Genomic DNA, 20,937 nt, shown 5'->3' with positions numbered 1-20,937 from the left:
GTTTATAAAAGCGATCCGGGAAGTTTCGACTATTGGATCTTTGTATAATTTTGGTAGGATGATCCTAAGGGCGATCCGTGTGGATTCGACTGTTGGATCATCGTTTAATTTCGATCCAACAGTTGGATCATTGTATACTTTAGAATCCAACCGTTGGATCGTCGTTTAAGTGTGTTTTATGAATTGTTTGCTAAGTTAAGACCGTATTTGATTAGGAGCTTAACGGATTGAGTTGGTGAATGTTATGATTTGGTGATTATTGGGCTGTTAGAGAAGACCTAGCTGGATTAGAGGTGAGTAAATCTCACATGGTTCATTTACGAACCAAATTTCTTTACCTTATATTTATTCAATAAATTGTGAAATTATTTTATGAAAATAAGTATTTGTTTTAAATAATATGGGCTTGATCGTCTACAGTCCATAGGTAAGAAAAAATAAGATTTTAATTATAAAAATGAATTGCTTAGTTTGTGGTACATGTGAACTATAGTTGGTATTAGTAGTCATTCCTGAGCGGATGACTATGTATATATATACTTACGTGAAATATATATATGGATGGTGTGGCATTGAGTGATTAAATAATGGTTATTGCATTTGGGATTATTATTTTCGAGCAATTATTATCTTCGGTAATAGAATATGTATTGATGATTTTATTTAGATTATCGAATTGAATATTTACTTATGTTGTAGATATATATGTATTGGGGAAATGGTTGTGATGCAAATAATGTTTGTAAATGAGTTCATAGATTGTTTTGGGGTATGACTTTTTGGAAAACATTAAGTTGGGGGAAATGATATTTCTATTGTTTTAAAAAGTGTTTTAGAAATGTGGAAGTCACAGGTCATGATTTCTCCTTGTAGGTGAGTTGAGTAACATTTTGGGTCTAGTGTGACTCATTTAAATGTATTGATCTAAGGGTCAGGTTGACCTAAGAATCCGGGTTCGCAGGTTGTGACCCCAGCCAATATATCAGAATCATGCCTTTGGCCGGGTTAGTGATTACGATCAGTTAGAGCTTTAATCTGTCTGCCAACGTGTCCAGGTTGGACTAGAGTTTCCATATTGAATTGTTAGGTTAACATTTCCTATGATTTTGTCACGGTGTGATTTGTGTCGTTTTCTTCGAGTTAAAAGGTTTTCATTGTTATGTGGGTGAGTGGTTGACGTTCGTGCTTATTTTTCTTTTTCATTTTATTGTTCTATTTATTTATTTTCCTCTTTTATTTATTTAATCGATTTACTTATTTATTTTCTTTTATTAATTCTATAGTTTGATTTCTTTTTCATTAATTTCCATTTTTAATTTCTATCGATGATTTTCTGTAATCTCCTGAACTAAATTTCTATGCAGGGATTACTGATTTATTTATTTAGTTTGTGAGTGTAGTTGTGGTTGAGATTTCTATGCTTTGGTTTGTCACGGTGTGACATGTATTTTTCCTTGAAAAGAAGATGAATTGATTTTGAATTAATAGTTTAGTTAAATTAATATTCATGAATCGGTAAAGTATTTTGTGGTATTTTTGAGTTTACTCATGCGAGCTTGCAAAAGCTTACCGGGTTGTTGTCATAAACCAGTGCACTATTCCATGGTGTAGGGGTTATTGTGCAGGTTAGAATATTGATTAATAATCCTTTCATAACGTGGGCATAGAAGGGTGCTAATAGCTGTAGTCTTCGGGTGTGTAGTGAGTGTATTTACATATTGAATTGTTATTCAGTTATTTTGTGAACCCTGAGGATTGTATCACGTTTCGTTTAATGCTTAGTTTAAATTGAAAAAAATTATGAGCATATAAACAGATTAGTCGAGTTTTCACGTTTTGGATTTGAATTTATTTATTCAAAATTCGGGGCGTGATAGTAGAAGAGTACCATCTTGTATTATCTAAACGCGGAAATTATCATGCTCATAAACGACAAACTAATGGAGAGTGCCATAATACATGCTAAGGCTAAATACAACAAATAGGGTGATAACCCCCCACCACCTCTTCGAGCTGCTCAGGCCGCGCAGTCGGCACCCAGTCATATTTCTGCTTAGCAAAATGATAAGAAGCATGATTGGCCATGTGATCACCATCTAAACAAGCGTTCGTGTGACAAGCAGCCGTGATGATAAACCAAGACACTCCAACAAGTGTAGAGATGAGCAACCGAAGTTACCTACTCCTTGGTATGAAGTATTCATAGTAATCAATACTACTTATGAAGATATATGATCAGTATAGGGCAAAAATTCCTCCTCCTACGCCAAAAAAATATGTGAAGCAAGGGACACCTAAGAACATCGAAAAATGTTGTAAACCACAAAGATGATGGTCATGACACCAACAAGTGCATTGCACTGAAGAATATGATTGAATCCGTATTCACAGATTGCAAACTTCTACAATTTGAAACACAGCAGGTCCAAACTCTTGCGGCACCCCGCGGACAGATTAACATCATCGATGGGGGCACCCCAGCCTTAACAACCTCCGCTCGAGCTCAGCAGCTACTTTTCAGAAGATACAATTGGCGAGAGGTGGCCAACATTCATTCTGACAGACCAATGAAGACACCTAAAAGTGGATGGGTGGCAATCACATTCCCTAGGAGGAAGAACGAAGTATTCAGCCATATGATGACGAACCATTCTTGATTGAAGTTGTTATTGACAAATGGGAAGTAGGTCGGGTGCTTATTGACAATGACTCAATAGTTAACGTAAATTTTAGTGTTGCATACAGATAGCTCGAGAGGTCAAGTAGCAGTTTGAACCAGGACCACAAAGCACCTTCTCTGCTTCCCCAGAGATACCACATAGCAATTGGGCTCTGATTCCATGAGCGTGTGTACATACGGATGGATATTTCACCACTAAGGGCCGAGTTCACAACCCACCATGATGTTCCTCATCGGAGGCAACACCTCGGACGCCAAGAGCCCCAGGCCTGATCAGTACAGCCCATATAATTACACATCAGAAAGCTGATAGAACTGCAGAGGGACAACTTGCGTCCCACATTGAAGAGATGGGAAATTCCTTTCCCATGATTGAGTATTAAAGGATAAGCACAACCACCTTTTGAGGGTAATAACTCCTTTCTTATACTATTACTACATCCATTTGTATATTGGTACCTTACTCTAGCATCGGAGAGGTATAAACCGTCCGGTACGGTTTATCCCTCTGAGGTTGTGTTACTGGTACAGGACTCAGGAGTTGGATAGGTACCCCGGTGGTATAGCATTCTGCGTGAGGTACCCGGAGAAAGCCACCAGAAACATTAGCGCACCAGATAGGGGTATCGAATGTGAACCATGACTGAACAGGAAGAAACGGCAGGAGGCAGAAATGTCGCTCGGGAGTTGATATTCACTCCTGGCACTTCATCGGCGGGTACGCCAAGCATTGGGGCTGAGATGCATGGCCAGGGAGTCCTGGACCTACAGGGAGCAAATAACCCACCAGCGCCGGACCAGTTGGCCCAAATCTCTGAGTTGGAGGCAATGCGAGCTGAGATCGTAACTTTCCGGGAGCAAGCCAGGATCGATAGGGAACATCAAAGAATCGATAGGGAGGCAATGCGAGCTGAGATCGCAACTTTTCGGGAGAAAGCCAGGATCGATAGGGAACATCAAAGAATCGATAGGGAGACAAACCTCCTCTCACAATAGAGATTATAGGAGTTGGAGGACGAGAACACTGCTCTCGCTCGGGCACTAGATGACGACACCAGCATAATGAAGCACTCACCCAAGCCCTCGCCAGAGCTTCACAGGTAATGACTACAGAAGCAAATACTACCCCGGTTATTGGTGCGACCGGTATTAGGCCAACCACATCCGCTGGTGCTGGCCAACGGGTCATCCACATACCGATAGATTTGTACCAGAAAGTCTAAGGCACATGCCGCTACCGCCTTTGCCCCGGCCCCCTCAAATAGAGCCACCGGTAACTGACCCAAACACGGCACTGCTCTTACAAGTATGTAACTCCCTGCATGTCCTTCAAGCAAGGGTGGAGGCAGCGGAAAACCGGGACACCTGGCGTCCCCTGACAACGTTCGAAGACCGGTCGGGTCCTTTCACCCAGGAGGTTAGAGGTGCGATACGCTCGAATGCATCAAAGCCACTAAAGATCAACTACACGGGAATTAGGTACCCGTACTAACATCTGCAAGCTTTTCGTTCGCAAACAAGCGCCAAGGGATACACGGATGAGGTGTATTGCAACGTGTTCCAGGACACCGTATCTGGCGAGGCTTTGAGCTGGTTTTATGAGCTACCGGCTGGTTCTGTAGGGAACTTCAAGGAACTTGCAGACAAATTCGTAGCTCGATTCATCCTACGTACCGATGGGATAAATACCCCAAAGAGACTGTTGAAGGTGCAGCAGGGAGAAAATGAAACGTTGAAATCTTTTGTCAATCGGTGGCAAGCGGCTACTGCTAAGTGCCGGGACCTTAACAAAGAACTGGCGGAGTTGGCTTTCAGGAGGGGCCTAAGACCCAGGGACTTCCACTATGGGATCAATCATCATCCCCCGGCTAGCTACGACGAGCTGATGGCCACAGCCATCAGACACGCCCAGGTCGAATACGAAACATACGGGGATAACGTCAGACCAGAAAGCAGGGCCAACCCAACCCCGGTGGTTAAGGATGAGCCAAGAAAGCGGGAATGGGTCCAGGATGGAGGACGATCACCCCACAATTCAAGTAAGAGGACCAGGGAGTCCTTATCCAGGTCTAGCGGGCACTCTGGTACTCAATTCTACCGGGAAGACCGAGCCTAACAGAATCCTAAAACACCACCTCTACCCCGATACGAGGTATTCACTCTCCTAAACGCTTCGTACGAAAATATTTGGAACGAGAACAAAGATGAAATACAGAGACCACTACCCCGGAAATTCCCAAAGAGCAAGCTTACACAACATGATATCGGCAAGTTCTGTACGTATCACGAAGATGCCGGGCACAATACCAACCTTTGCATGGCTCTAAAGAATACGATCGAGTCACTTGTTCAAAAGGGCAAGCTTCAGCTGTACCTACCTGCTAAGGATATAGGAGCCATCGACGTATACGGTCGGATCCTCACGATCCATGGTGGAGGCCCGAAGGATTTACCTCCTATTGGAGACATCATTGAGTGTGAAAATATGTGCAAATTTTTGTGATGTTCCCTACTCCCAAGTATAGGAGGTCAAGTTTTAGTAAAGGGAAAAAGTAAAGAGTATCATACCCGAGTGATATTAACAATGGATAGTAGTGAATCGGCTTTTGAATTAATTTTAACTATATTAAAATTAAAGTGCAAATAAAGCAAAATAAACTAACAAAGTGTAAGAGATTTGATCAAATGAGATAAAAGGTGTTGTAAGGCATCACACCTAACCTCCTTTGTGCAAATTCTAAGTAACCAAATCTAACATGCTCATGCCAAGATGGAATCCCCCTCGGTTCTCTTGATTATTGAGTAACCAAAAAACAATTATACTAGAGAATGTATTTAAGCTACCCCTTGATTATCGGACATAACTCTCCTACAATCTTTTTAGTTTCTACCCATTCCTTGATTATCGGACACAAGTAGACTTATGTAGATGCAAGCCAAGATCCCTTGATTATCAGACATCTAAGCCACATCCACATGATAAGCTCAATTGTAAGGACCCAAGCAACCTTATTTGATTATCACAAGATTACCGTTTCTACATTTGCAACATGCTTTAGCTTACTAAGTTTGTCAAGCCTAGTATACTGCCATGAAATTATCAACATTTATCAACCTTAGGTGACAAATCTAAGAGGCATAAATGATGAACAATTAAACTAGCAAAGTAAAAATTCATGGCATGATCCATATTAAATTTAACTACATAGTTTGTACACAAATTCGGCTAGGGCTAAACCCTAGCCCCAAATTTATTCTACTCACAACTCATAGTTCCATAAATTAAAGCCATAAACTTGTAAATCATCAAGTTAAGAGAGAAAATAATAGATAAAGGAAGGAATACCCACGGGTTTGGTTCCAAAAAGAACCAAACCATACCTCTAAGAACACTTTCTACCCTCCAAGATGCAAAATAAGGTGAGAACTGTTTCCTAGCATGGTATTTTTGGTTTCTAATAAGAGAAAGGAACCAAAAACACCATGCAACTCCACAAAGTCTCTTAGAAGTATGATGAACAATACTCGAATATATGAAACTAGAGTTGTGATTGATCAAAAGTGTATAGATACTTCGGTTATGGTAAGGAAAAACTAAGAACCCAATAAGCTATACACCTATCTCTACACAAAACTAATAAACCATGAACTAAAGCTATGAAACTGAGAGAAATGTGTGAGAAAGTGAGAGAAGAAGATGAAAAACGTCCACCATGAGGGGAGGGTGTTTTTATAGGCCAAGAGTGATGAATGAAGGGTGGAGATCAAAGGAAATGAAGGGCTAGATGTAAAGAACAAATGTATAAGTACAAAATGTGGATCTAATCTTTAACTCCACATGAAAATGACTTAGGAAGCCCATAGATATTTTGGTGGAGGAGATAAAGTAAGGGTAGAAGGGTCATTGGGAGACAAAGGTGTAAGATGTAAGAGGAGGACCACTTGTCATCATTCAAATTTTGGATTTCAAAATAACCTACACCTAAAGTCTTCCCACCTAAACTCTCTAACCCTAGTCCACAGCTGTTTCATGCCCTCCACACATGTCCTTGGCTGGAAATGGTTGGAAATTCGGCATTGACCTCCATTGACCCATTTTTTTGTCCATTTGCGCACTTTCTTCTCCTTTCTTCCTTCAATTGAATCTCCACGAAGACTTCGGAATTGGCCTTCAGTTTCTTCATACCAAATGTTCCTCCATGAGTGTAGATCATCTTGGAAAAATTTCAGAGCTTATTTCACCATGGTGTGGCCTGAAATGCTGCCGGAATCAGTACAGGTCCGGTTTTCCAGTTTTCGTCTTTTAGTCAGAAAATTGGATCAATCTTTTGACCATCTTCCACTCAGAACTAGCTCTTACACTCTTCATAAGAAATTATCCTTAGGATGTCTAGAATGGATCTGGAAAGTTTCAACTCATTTGGAGTTCGTTTTCTCAGGCTGCTGCCCCTCCTTCCTTGTCTAGCTTGCTTTCTCCTAGCCGGAGTAGGAAAACATGCTAAGGTTGACTTTTTAGTGCATTTCCATGCTTCTCCATTGTTTCCTAGCATGATAAGGAAAACATAATAAGTAAACACAAAGGTTAAGGAAAAGTGCAAGATTAGGGGAATAATTACTAGGTAATTATGGACCTAACACCTCCCCGGAGGAGGAAGCGAAGCTCCAGTTTAGGTCACCCGGAGGTTTTCAATTTCCACAGCACCCCGCAACAAGGAGGCGTGGCTGGATGGAAGTCAATCACTTTCTTGGAAGAGGAGGAAGCCAACCTTAAAATGCCCCATGATGACCCTTTTTTGATCATGCTCCAAATGGACCACTACATTACTTCTCGGGTACTCGTGGACACCGGGGCTTCTGTTAGTGTGTTATTTCGCGATGCGTACAAAGCATTAAATAGGGGACTGTCCAAGTTGTCACAGGACAATGAACCCCTTATCAGTTTCTCCGGGGATATCGTCCAGCCACTCGGATCAGATTACTTATCGATCACGGTGGGAGAAAGTCCAAACTGCTCCACCATCATAACAGAGTTCATTGTAGTCGACTGTGCCTCATCCAACACTTTGGCGTTTAAAGACATTTATCGCTGGCCACATGCTCATGATGAAGATCCCAACCCCGGTGGGGATAGCAACTATCCGGGGTGATCAAGCTACAACAAGGCATTGCTATTCTTTAACAGTGTCCCGGGGAAAGGTAAAATCAGAAATGTTGCCGGTTGTTACCGATCTTCCCCTCACAGACTGGTATGAAGATCCTAGAGATGATACGGACTCTGATGAAGAGTGGCCCAGTGCTGTGGAAGACATCGAGGAGGTCGTGTTGTCCGAAGAATTCCCGGACAGAACGGTCAAGATTGGTACCAAACTGACCCCGGCGGTCAGGGAAAGTTTGATCTCGTTCCTACGTTCTAATACATCAGCTTTCGCTTGGTCAGACGAAGACATGCCTGGGATATCAACTAATATAGCCATGCAGAACCTCAGCATTGTTCCTTTCTTGGAACCGGTAAGGCAGAAGCGCCGGGCTTTCACCCATGATAAGTACAGGGCTATCCAGGTAGAGGTAAAGAAACTCATGGCCATCGACTTCGTCCGAGAGGTGACATATCCCCGGTAGTTGGCAAATGTGGTTATGGTACCAAAGAAAGTGCCAGGATTGTGGCACATGTGTGTAGACTACACAAATCTCAACCGGGCATGCCCCAAGGACAGCTTCCCACTCCCACGAATTAACCAACTAATCGACTCCACCGCTGGGTACTGGTTACTCAGCTTCATGGATGCTTTCAATGGGTACAACCAAATAAGAATGAATCCCACTGACGAGGAGCACACCGCTTTCACCACCGACAAGGGTCTCTATTGCTACCAGGTCATGCCTTTCGGACTGAAGAATGCATGTGCCACTTATCAACGACATGTCAACTCCATGTTCGCAGATGTCATTGGTACTATCATGGAAGTATATATGGACGATATGCTGGTCAAAAGCCTAACCGCTAAGGACCACGTGACCAACCTATCAATTGTCTTCGCCATCATATTACACAACGGTATGCGGCTTAACCCACAGAAGTGTATCTTTGGGATTGAAATAGGGAAGTTCCTCGGGTACATCATTAGTCATAGGGGAATAGAGGCAAATCTGGAAAAGGTACAGGCTATACTGGATATGACGTCACCCACCTACCGAAACGAGGTCCAATCCCTTATAGGTAAGGTGGCCGCTCTGTCAAGATTCATATCAAGACTCACGGACAAATGCACCCCTTTCTTCAAGTTACTCAAAACCCAACACATTGAGATGATAACTTGGACCGTTGAGCATGAAGCCGCGTTTCTCGGTTTGAAAGCATACTTGGCGGCTGTACCCCTATTATCGAAACCTATTCCCGAAGAGATGCCGTACATATATCTCGCAGCATCTTCAACCGCCGCAAGCTCGGCGCTGATCAGGCGGGACTCTGATTGTGAGTACCCGGTGTACTACGCAGGAAAAGGTTATACTGGAGCAGAGTCACGGTACCTGAACATAGAGAAGGTGGCACTGGCCCTCCTTGTGTCAGCCAAGAAGCTCCGACATTACTTCCAAGCACACTCGATCACCGTTTTCACTAACCACCCGTTGAGGCAGGTACTTCAGAAGCCAGAGACCTCGAGAAGACTAATAAAATGGGCCATTGAATTAGGAGAATTTGACATCCATTACAAGCCCCGGATGGCTATAAAGGGCCAGGCGGCGGCATATTTCATTTCTAAGCACATCCCCTCTCATTGTCAGCCTATGGGTACACCGGAACCATCAACCCCGACCCCATAGCCACCAAACTCTTGGCAATTGTATGTCGATGGAGTTCCAACAAGAAGACAAGCGGGGTCGGCATCTTGCTAGTCAGCCCGGAAGGTCAAGTCTACGATATGCCTTGAAATTTGCCTTCAAAGCATCCAACAACGCCACAGAGTATGAGGCATTAATCACGGGTCTACAGGTCGCCCGAGAGTTGGGCATACAGCACCTTCAAATATTCAGTGACTCCCAGTTGGTGGTAAACCAGGTCAACGGTGACTTCGAGGCAAAGGAACCCTAAATGTCATCCTACCAAGCTCTCGCTCGGGCATTGGTACAGCGTTTCACCTCCTTCATCATTACTCAAATACCAAGAGCGAAAAATGACAAAGCGGATGCCCTCACCAAGCTTGCGGCAACCTCTCCAAGTTCTGCGTACGGGGCCACAAAGGTGGAAATATTGGAAAAGCCAAGCACTTCTAAAACGGTGTCAGAAATATTCACGGTTAACCACATCGCCTTCTGGATGCATCCAATCTTAAAGTACATGGTCGACGGTCTGGCACCGGACGACAAGGTCGAGGCCAGGAGGCTTCAGCTGAGATCAGCTCGTTGCACAATAATGGATGGCAAACTATACAGAAGAGATCATTGCTTCCCTAGCCTTAAGTGTGCCACACCTAGACCTGTAAATGGACCGGAATTTTATCCGGATCCGCTCCAGATCCGTGACTATTGGACGGGTTTGGATCGAAAGTTTTGATCCTTTGATCCGTTAATAATCCAAATCTGTTAACTCGTTTATTTAATGGATCAAATACGGATCTAGGTCGATCCGATCCGTTAATGATCCGGCCCGTTTTTGTAATAATAAAATATTATTTTTTTATTAATATATTATTATTTTTTAAAAATATAAAATATAAAATATAAACAATTTCTAATACATTTTTTGCAGAAATCTAAGGGACAGTCTAACACTGATACGCTAAAAGCAAGCGCATAATTTAACCCTGAAATGTCATCGTTAGTATATAGTAAATAGGGATCGTTCTATTCCGGGGATTGAGGGTACACCTGTAATTGTAAAAACAAATTAATAAAAGTAAAAAGTATTATTTACAAAAGTAAAACAAAGAATAAAAATATATACAAATGAACACAAAAGGGAGTTTTAGGATTATTAAATTAAAAACTAAAATAAAGAAAATGTAAAAAACATATATACACTGGTGGAATGAGAGAACAAAGATCAAAACTGAAACTATGATCAAATTCGATGAAACCCTAATATTGTTCATCTAAGTCATGAGAAAGGAGTTGATCATGTGAAATATTCGAAAGCAAATAATTTCCCATTTTTTACTTTTCAATGCTAATTAACCTAAGTGAAAGCACAAAGATTAATCCTATCAAACATGTAATCAAGCCCTAGAATGCTAGTCAATCATGACATGTTTAACGCATTAAGAACAAAGAAAGGCTATCAACTCAAGTGTGCAACTTAGTATGAAAAAGTCCACCTAATTGCAATCCTCTTTAATTAAATTCGGTTTTTGTCCAAAACCTTTACTACTTCGATTCAAGTTACACAAAACAAAAAGTTGATTTCATGTTCTTAAATCTAGCACCATTCATATCAAAACCCTAAGTGTTTCGAACCACATAAGATTAAAATACAAAAGATATCTATAAAGCAAATTTAATTAAACAAACTCACATAAGCAACTCTCGAATTACAATATAAGAGTCGAAATTCTCATTTAATCATAAAAATTCCAGAAATAATAGTTTTGTTCAATCATGAATGTCAACTAAAACAAAACCAACGAAATTCAAACAAAGGTTACAAAGTAGAGGTCGAATTACACCGTAGATGGAAGATGAAGATGGATGATTTTCGTTGGAATCCTTGAAGCTTGAAAGCAAGTCTTCAATGGTGGATGGTGGAGGAATATGTCACGGCTCCTTCTTCTCCCTTCGGCCTTGCTTGAACTCCGTGGCTTGCTTTAGAGCATGGAGAGAATTTTTCTAATGTTTATTTTCTAATGGAGAGAGGTGTGATGTGGTGTATTGGTGTTGGTGTGTGATGGTGTTGTTGTGTGATGGTGTAGAGAATGCTCCTATTTATAGGAGGATGGCAACTTAGTCTCCAAGTCTTCAAGATTGATCCACACAGCATTAGCCAATCAGAGAACGCCACGTCAGCTCTGCTATGTCATCCAACCAATAAGAAACCTCCAATTTAACACCTTGATTTAGGGAGATTATTTTTGAATTAATTGCATGATTATTTTCTGATTTATCTCCTCAAATAACTATCCAATCATGCCACACAGCTTCGACCAATCACAGAATGCCATGTCAGCTCTGTTGAGTCATCCAGCCAATCAGAAGCCTCCAAAATAAATCCCATAATCTTTCCAAATATATTATTGCTGATTTTGCCCAGATTTTATCTGATTTTTCTCTTAATTTTCGGCCAAAATAATCTTGAGTGAAAATAGGAATGAATCTGGACTTGTTTTGGACTTTTTCTCCCTTAAATCTCTCCATGGCATCATTATCCTTGATCATCTCTTGATTTTTGACATTAACTCCATGATTTTCCATGCAAAAATCAGATTTAATCTCCCACGTCATCATGTGGTCTCCTAATGCCTTCAGGTTTCCTAGCCTCATCAGGATTCCTGCATTGACTGGGATTCCTAGTCGGACCAGGAAAACTCCATTTCTTCATGTCAGCTCATTTCTTCTCCATTTATTCCAATGTACCTAGAAAATACAAATTATATTAAAATTTATTTATTTAAGGAAATAACTAAGTAAAATATGAGGAAATAACAATTAAAACGTCGCATTAAAATGCTCCTATCAAACACCCAAGATTCCAAGAAGCATTAAGAATTTTGATAATGTAATTCTACTTTTGGTGATACTTTTCATGTTGTTTTAATATTTTATTAATATCTTATGAGGTATCATGATATAAATTTAATATTACTATTTAAAAATTTAAAATATTTGAAATTATAACGGGTCTGATTAGCGGATCGGGTATCCGTTACTCCGGCGGATACGGATTTGGATTGAGCTATCAACAATCCACAGGGTTAACGGAGCGGGTTTGGATCGAATTTTTTTTTAATTAAACGGATTTGGATTTAGGTCAATTTGATCCAAATCTGGACCATTTACAAGTCTAGCCACACCCAAGGACGGCCACAAGATAATGAAGGACATACACGCTGGTGTATGCGGCAACCACGTAGGAGCCTGGTCTCTCGCACACAAGACCCTACGGGCCGGGTATTTCTGGCCAACAATGTCGGCCCTAGCTCAAACAATATCAAGTTCTTGCCACAAGTGCCAAATGTATGCAAACATCCCAAGGGCACCGCCTATTGCTCTATCCATCCCCCTCGCACCATGGCCCTTCTGCCAATGGGGCCTGGACCTGATCGGTAAGCCTCCTACGACAGTTGGACAATTCAAATACGCCATTGTAGCCATTGACTACCAAACAAAGTGGGTAGAGGCGGAACCTCTCATGGCTATCACTACAGAAAAAGTGAAGAACTTTCTATGGAAGAATATTTACTGTAGATTCGGAGTCCCGGACACCATAGTCACGGACAACGGGATCCATTTTGACAATGATGAGTTGAGAGCCTACACCGAGAACATGGGCACTAGGATCCTATACGCCTCCCCAGCACACCCACAAACCAACGGCCAAGTTGAAGCTGTCAACAAAATAAGCAAGAAGATACTCAAAAAGAAGCTCGACGACGCCAAGGGCGTTTGGGCTTCTAAACTCCCGGAAGTATTATGGGCCATCAGGACTACGGCTACAGAGGCTACCAGAGAGACTCCCTTTTGCATGGCTTTTGGGTTTGAGGCTATCCTCCCTATCGAAACGCAATTCCCAAGTGCAAGGATCGAGTACTTTGATGCGGGTACTATCGCAGAGGGCCTCCAGCTCGATGCTGATTTGCTCAAGGAACAAAGGGATGTAGCGCACATGCATAATCTCACAAACAAGTGAAGAATTGCTTGCTACTATGATGCCAAGGTGCAATCCCGGACTCTGAAGTTGGGGGACTGGGTAATGAAACAGGTATACCCGGAACCCCAGGGCTTGGATCCTTCATGGACGGGCCCTTACGAGATCATTGAAGAGGTAGGCCCCGCAACCTTTTACATTTGGGACATGGACGGAGTGGTCTCACGGTACCCATGGAACACACAACACCTTCGTTACTATTGCAGATAGCTCCCAGAGCATCTTGTCCTAGCTTTTTTCTTTTAACCATCCAGCTATGCCAAGCTATCCAACGGGTACTTATTTTGTATTAACCACCATGTGGTACTTGAATAGAAAAATGAATTATTCAGTCCATTTCTTACATTTTTTTACCTTAGTTACCGGGTCATCCCAGGCAATTAGCTTTACAGTCGATTACTCTATTCCAGCAATAAGTAATGAAGACATAAACGCTTAAACAGAGGCATAAAATGTAAGAAATTTTAATTCCCTTTAAATTCCCATTCAAGTTGCAAAAAATCGCCATTCACAAAAAGCCTGGACTACCAGGCAAAGGAATTAAGGGGCAACCTTGTTACCGGCTCATTTAGCCATTGTTCGAAACAAAGAAAGTTACTAAAAAAAAAAAAAACTGGAAATTACTGGGACCCGGTGACACCTCCTTTAGATGCCGCCTCCTCCTGGTTTTTCTTCTTCTCGAGAGAGCTCCTTTCTTGAACTTTGCATCATCCATGTACTCGGCCGCTACCCATTCCCGGTACTTAAGGATAATGGCCTTGTCTTGGGCACTAAGTAGCATCTCCTCCAATTTAGAAGAAGTCTTGAACTCCTCCACCGCTTCACATCACTCTTCCGGCACCCGCCCCTCTGGGAACTCAGCCTTAGCCCTCCAGCTATTGGCCTTCTCCTCAGCCTCTTGGAGAGGTTCCAGCTCCACGACCATTCCTTCCAGCTCCGGGACCCTCCTCTGCAGCTCTCCCAGCTTCTCAACCTTGCTAGTCAGAGACTTGATTCTTTAGCAACTCTCGCTCTTTCTCCCATTTTGCCTTCTCCTCGTGGAGGTATTTAACCTGCCCGGAGAGGCTACTCACCTCCTAATTCAGCTTGGTATCCTTCTCACTAGCATCGATGGCGTATATGTTGTACAATGCCTGTACAAGATAACAATATCAATAAACATTTGAAAAAAAACCATGTTACCAAGTACAACTGTCAACACGTACCCGCATCATCGACTTCCTTGCCAGCTTCCTGTTCTCCTGGGGAGTGTTGTCCTTGGCCCAGATCCGGTTGAGGTCGATGTCCTTCAGGTCCCGAAGCATTGACCTCACGAACTTCTCGTCCGCCACACCGGACTCGGTGAGCAGCTGCTTGATCGGTTTCTTGGGGATGACAGGCAGTGCCGGGGATAGCAGCCCCAAGGACTGGCTCGACTCTGGGGGGACTTGGTGACTTTTCTTCAATTTCTTGGTCTTACCCTTCACATCTGGCCCCATGTATGTCACCTCCACATTTTCCCCGCTGTAATGACGGTGACGGTGAACCCTTTCCCTTTTCTCCTCGGGAAGAAGCCTCCTTCGCTGCCCAAGGACCCACTCGATATAGAAGCCTGGGACCCCAATCCTTTTGACTTCTCCTTCTCCAAGTCTACAATCTTGACCATGGGCTAGGGACCGAATGAATTAACCCGCTTCTCTATTTGGGCATTGGGGTTCGGTTCCCCATACCCCTCGTCTGGTATCTCGAGCAGTATATCCTCGATCGAAGTCCTGGTAGTCTTGCCCTCCAGGTCCACATCAATCTTCAAAGCCTCCTCTGCCTAGTTCAGCAACCTGTCCATCAGCTTCAGGTCATCCGTCTTATCTTCTTCCTTGCCTTTCCTGGATTTCCTCTTCGGTACTTTGACAGCAAGATAAACAATATTCCGTTCAAGCAAATGACAAACAATCAAGTAATTTTAGACAACTCTTGGGTAATTCCTCACCGGGTACTCTTCCTAAACCCAACCTATCCAGTATGGAGTACCGGATGAATTTGTAGGAGCTCCTTCCCTCAATGTCACCCCAAACGGCGTACACCCTGGCAATGCGTTTCCTCTCAACCTCTGATAGCACATACGCCTGGTCCCCGATGGCTTGATAGGTTAACCTGCCATTTCCTATTATTTATCTGCCACCTGCCCCAGGCAAGAAACACCTTGTTCTTCCACTTCTTGCTTTAAGATGTTGGTAGGTCTGTAACAAGCTGCTCATAGTCCCGCGCGTTAAAAGTCACGGTCCCTCCGTACTTCTTAGAATACGCCACTCGGTACACCGCTCGGAATTCGTTTATTGTCGGCCAACCTTGTTCGCACAGGTCCCACATTGCCAACATACTGAGAAGCTGTCGCCACGCATTTGGGGTTAATTGCCCCGGTGACAAGTTAAGCATCCTTAACAAATACTGAACCGGCTTCGGTAATGGCAGCGATAACCCCTGGTGCAACTGATTCTCGTACAGAGCTACCTACCCACTAGGAGGGTTGTAAGCCAACTCACCGGGACCCAGAGGTCTGAGCTTCACTTGATTGGGTATCCCTCACCTTAGCCTAACCGAGGTAATCTCTTTCATGGTCATGCTCTGACCTGGCTCCTCACACATCGTTCCATCCACCAACGTGTACCTACGTACTGGCACGCCCTCGGGAATCGCAACGGTCACTTTCTCTTCAGGCCCAGGATGTCCTCCACTCCCCGAACTCTCTAATACCGCTCCGGTTGACGAAGCGGTCTCCTCCCCCAGGTGCCCCCCGCGGGTACCGCTACTTGCCAAATAGGCATCTACTGCCAGCTCCGCCTGCCTCTCTGAGGCTTGATATGATGACTCTCCTCCCCCGAGTGTAGCTCTTGTTTCTGATTCCATCCTACTAGCCTACGGGTACCCTACTCTTGAAGTCTACCTGGAATCAGAAGAAGGAGGGTCAGCCTAGAGACCCAGATCTAGGGCTCCATTGTAGTGTGAATCACTCCCCACTACTATGAACCCAGAAACTCATAACCCCAGAAAAATACTACTATGAGCCCAGAAACTCAGAATCCCAGAAACATAATCCCAAAACCCAGAAAATCTAATTTTCCTACCAATATATACCACTTCTATCACAAAATCAACGTCTACAGGACAGATTTAACACCACAACCAACGGCGCAAAAGCAAACGAAAACCAGAAAACTCAAACAAAGAGAAACCTTAGAAACCCAGAAAGACGAAAACCAAAAACCAAGCAAAAAAAAGCACCCAAATTTTCTACGAGGCGAGAAACGGATTCTTACCTCTTCGAACTTTAGTCGCTCGATCGGCTTAGCTCTTCACCATAATTCAGTTCACCCACTCGTCTCTCTCCTCTACAATGGTAGCGACAGGCTAGCGCACAATAAAATTTTTCCAGAGTTCCTCCACAGAATTCGCAGAATGAAGAGAGGAACAGAGGTTTTCCCTCTTAAATTCAACTCATGCGAAATCACCACCGTTGGTAGCGAAGGGTCGCCAACCGTCGGATCGCGCCACGTGCCCCACTATCTCCATTCACTCCTTGGACACGCAAACCGTCAGAATCGAAGTGACGGGCATTTATTAGCCCCCCCCCCCCCCCCACCCCGGATTCTACGCGACACGTGCCTCGCATGCACCAGCAACCCCAACGGGTACTAGAGGCTTAAGTCCTCCAACCCCAACGGGTACCACTCAAGCCCTCTCATGAACCCCAATGGGTACCAGAGGCTCAACCCCTTAACCAACCCCACCGAGTGCGCTGTGGAATAGCTACCCACAGAGCAACCCGATCAAGACATCTCTTGACCACGAACTTGGGGGACTCCCTATGGGCACAATAGTGCCAAACCTAGCGCCTAAATTTATCAAGTCCCCACCCAAGAAACATCTTGAACGGAAACTTGGGGGACTTGTATATATGGATGGATATTTCACCACTAAGGTTTGGCACTATCAGCTGAGGCCCGTAGGAAAATCCAGGTACCATACCACGGGCCGGGTTCACAACCCACCATGATGGTGCTCATCGGAGGCAACACCTCGGATGCCAAGAGCCTCGGGCCTGATTAGCACAGCCATATAATTACACATCAGAAAGCTGATAAAATTACAGAGGGATAACTTGCGTCCTACATCGAAGAGATGGGAAACTCCTTTCCCATGCTCGAGTATTAAAGGATAAGCATAACCACCTTTTGAGGGTATTAACTCCTTTCTTATACTATTACTACGTCCATTTGTATATTGGTACCTTACTCTAGCATCAGAGAGGTATAAACCGTCTGGTACGGTTTATCCCTCTGACGTTGTGTTACTGGTACAGGACTCAGGAGTTGGATCGGTACCCCGGTTCTGCGTGAGGTACCTGGAGAAAGCCACTAGAAACAGCGTGAGATTGGGTCAAGGAGCTAGATCCGCTGAGATTTACGTTGATTTCATAGTTATGGATTGTCCTGGCTTCTATAATGCCATTCTTGGCTGCCCAGCGCTGAATAGAATGTGAGTCATCACCGCTGGCTTCATGTTACTTCTGAAATTCCTTACCCCGTCAAGAATAGCTACCATCCGCGAAAACCAACATATCGCTAGAGAATGTTACTCCACAACCATAGCACTCTCGAGAGCCTGTTCAAAAATCATGTCAGCAACGGATCTCCCAAGGCCAACGAACAAATCTGAGGACCCACTAGACAAGGCTCAGACATGAACAGTGTTAGATCCAGCGGTAACTCTGGTCAATGTGCAATTATTAGATGAACATCCCGAGCGGACAGTATGTATTGGGGCTCAACTGGAGCCAGAAGTCAGGGACGACCTGATCAAGCTATTGAAAGAATAATCCAAGGTCTTTTCCTGGTCTTATGCAGATATTCCCGGAATCTCTTCAGATGTCATCTGCCATAGGCTGAGCATTAAATCATCATCCTACCCGATCAAGACAAAACGTAGAGCATTCGATGAAGAGAAATATCAGGCCATCCAGGCCGAGGTAACAAGACTCAAAGACATAGGATTTATCTACGAAACTTTCTATCCATAATGGACTTCAAATGTTATTATAGTCAAGAAAGCGAACGAAAAGTAGCGAATGTGCTTGACTTCAAAAATCTGAACAATGCTTACCTAAAAGACAGCTTCCCTTTGCCCCGTATCGACCAAGTGTTCGATGCCACCATCGAACATGAGCTTCTTAGCTTGATGAATGCTTATTCCAGATACAACTAGATAAAAAAAACACCTAGAGGCATTCAAAGAACCAACCCAGGGCATTGCCATCTAACATCTTGCTGAACAAGTGACATAGGGTAGAATCATCAAAACCATTGTTGTTAGTTACCTTCTTAAATGTGTCCATGTAGACAAAAGGATCCATCAGGCTGCTATATTGGGCGATCTTTGGCCTTTTTACATATGTTGGTCTGATGGTTTACTGGATTTTGACGGTGAATAGGGTAAGAATCCAGCAAAGAGAGGGTTTGGGGTTGCGCTAGTGCGCCCGTTTCTGCTCGGAGCAGTCACTCCTCCAGGTCCCTTATTTTGTCAAGGATTGAGGCCATAGAGTCAAATGTGGGTCTTGGGTACGCTTGATTTGTGATTTGAGGTGGTGGCTGGTGTGGCGATGGATTTGCCGTTACCCTAGTTTAGCCTACACTGAAGGAGTTCTCAAGTAAGTGTGAATCTGCTACTAGAACTAGCCCCAGCCCTGCCAGCTCAGGTGGGTTCAATGAGACCTCCATGCGGAGTATTAGCATTGCCGTCACCCTAATTCTGGCATTCGCGCTAGGTCCTGCACTTTGCAAATGATCACTTTATGCAGGGTTGGCATTGCCCGCTAATGCCTTTTTTAGTTAGTCAAATTTTGACAACAATTATGCCACTTGGTTGAGAGCTACCGCTTTCTCCTTTCGCTCCTGCTCTCGCTCTCTGTTTTCCTGATTCAAATTCGGCAGTGCCAGTTTCAACTTGGTGGCAAGGTCTTGGTTTGGTACATGGCAGTTGGTGCCAGGTTGATCTTCTATTACTGATTAGGTCTGGGGGACCTTAGGTGTGTTTTGAGGCCTTCAGCGTTAGCTGGAGTGTTGCATAATGAACGCACCAAGACAGTCGCGGGGGTTGGGGGTTGACGGATTGATCCACTTGATCATCAGCATCTTCCCCGCTACCATTTGTCAGGGTAGGTTATGAATGAGTGACCTTTAGCTCAAGGTTCCCACAGATGGCGCTAATGTTAATGTCCAAGTTCTGGAGATAGCCAGAACCCATTAATGCAGGTCCAAGTTCGGACCGTTAGAGAAGAATAGATGGCGCTAGCGTCGCCTGTCAAGTAAAATACAATGGTGTCAGGTGGGAGACGGTGGTTGGCGGTCTTCACTCCTCTAGTAGCTAAGTCAGCCAATGTATTTGTATTGATAGCATAACGTTAGACAATTAATAAATGCGTAATGAATGAAGAGAAATGAATGGACCTTTTATAGGTGAAGAAGAGGGTGGACTCCTCTTAGTTTCCCATGTGGGACTGATGTGTATCAGTTTACACTTTCTGATGCCTTAGCGAGGTGATCTTGGAGAGGAGTGTGGCGACAGGTCAGAGATGATTTCAGCCTAAGCCTGAGCTCAAGTGATAGTCCGCCTGGTGGTATTTTTGGAGGTCATAAAATGACGGCGCTAGTGCCTCTAGTTTAGGAGTGGGTTACTATGATATTTGAGTGTATGCTTTTAGTGTAGTTCCCTGAACTAAACTATACGCAGGGATTATTATAATTTTGGATTGTATGATTTTGGGTGATCTTCTGAACTAATTTTCTATACAGGATTACTGGTTTTACTTAGCATAAATTGTGAGTGCAGTTGTGGGTTGAGATTCATATTCCTTCGTGTGATTGTGGTGAGTTGCGAAATGAATTATGATGTCACAATGATGACAAATGCTTCCTATTGAGATGAAAGGAGTGTGATTTCTTGGAATGGTCGAGAGACTAAAATGATTTGAAACATCACTGAAGTGACAAATACCTTTTGGTCGAGACAAATGAAGAATGATTTTGTAATTTGCTATTGTGCATTAAAATGATTTCAAATATTCCTTGAAGTGTGTAATTACAGAATGGGTACTTACACCACTATTCAAAGTGATAAGAAATCTGGCCAACAACTTTAACTTATGGTTTAGGATTCGAGAGTGGTTTCAGTCCTAATCGAAACCACTAATCAAATCGCAACAAGATTATGACTTTCTCAATTTACCAAACCATCAATAGAAGCTAAAAGCATCACACACAAACACCAAATCTGTTGACGCAGTAAAACCCTTAGAGAAGGGAAACAACTGCGGGCACTATGCCAGTAACAAATCCACTACAAAAATCAATACATAAAGAACTTACAGACG

The sequence above is a fragment of the Rosa chinensis genome, chromosome 6 (assembly GCF_002994745.2).
Source record: "Rosa chinensis cultivar Old Blush chromosome 6, RchiOBHm-V2, whole genome shotgun sequence".
NCBI lineage: Eukaryota > Viridiplantae > Streptophyta > Magnoliopsida > Rosales > Rosaceae > Rosa > Rosa chinensis.
The sequence above is the reverse complement of the archived record's forward strand: the minus strand, read 5'-3'. Positions refer to the sequence as shown.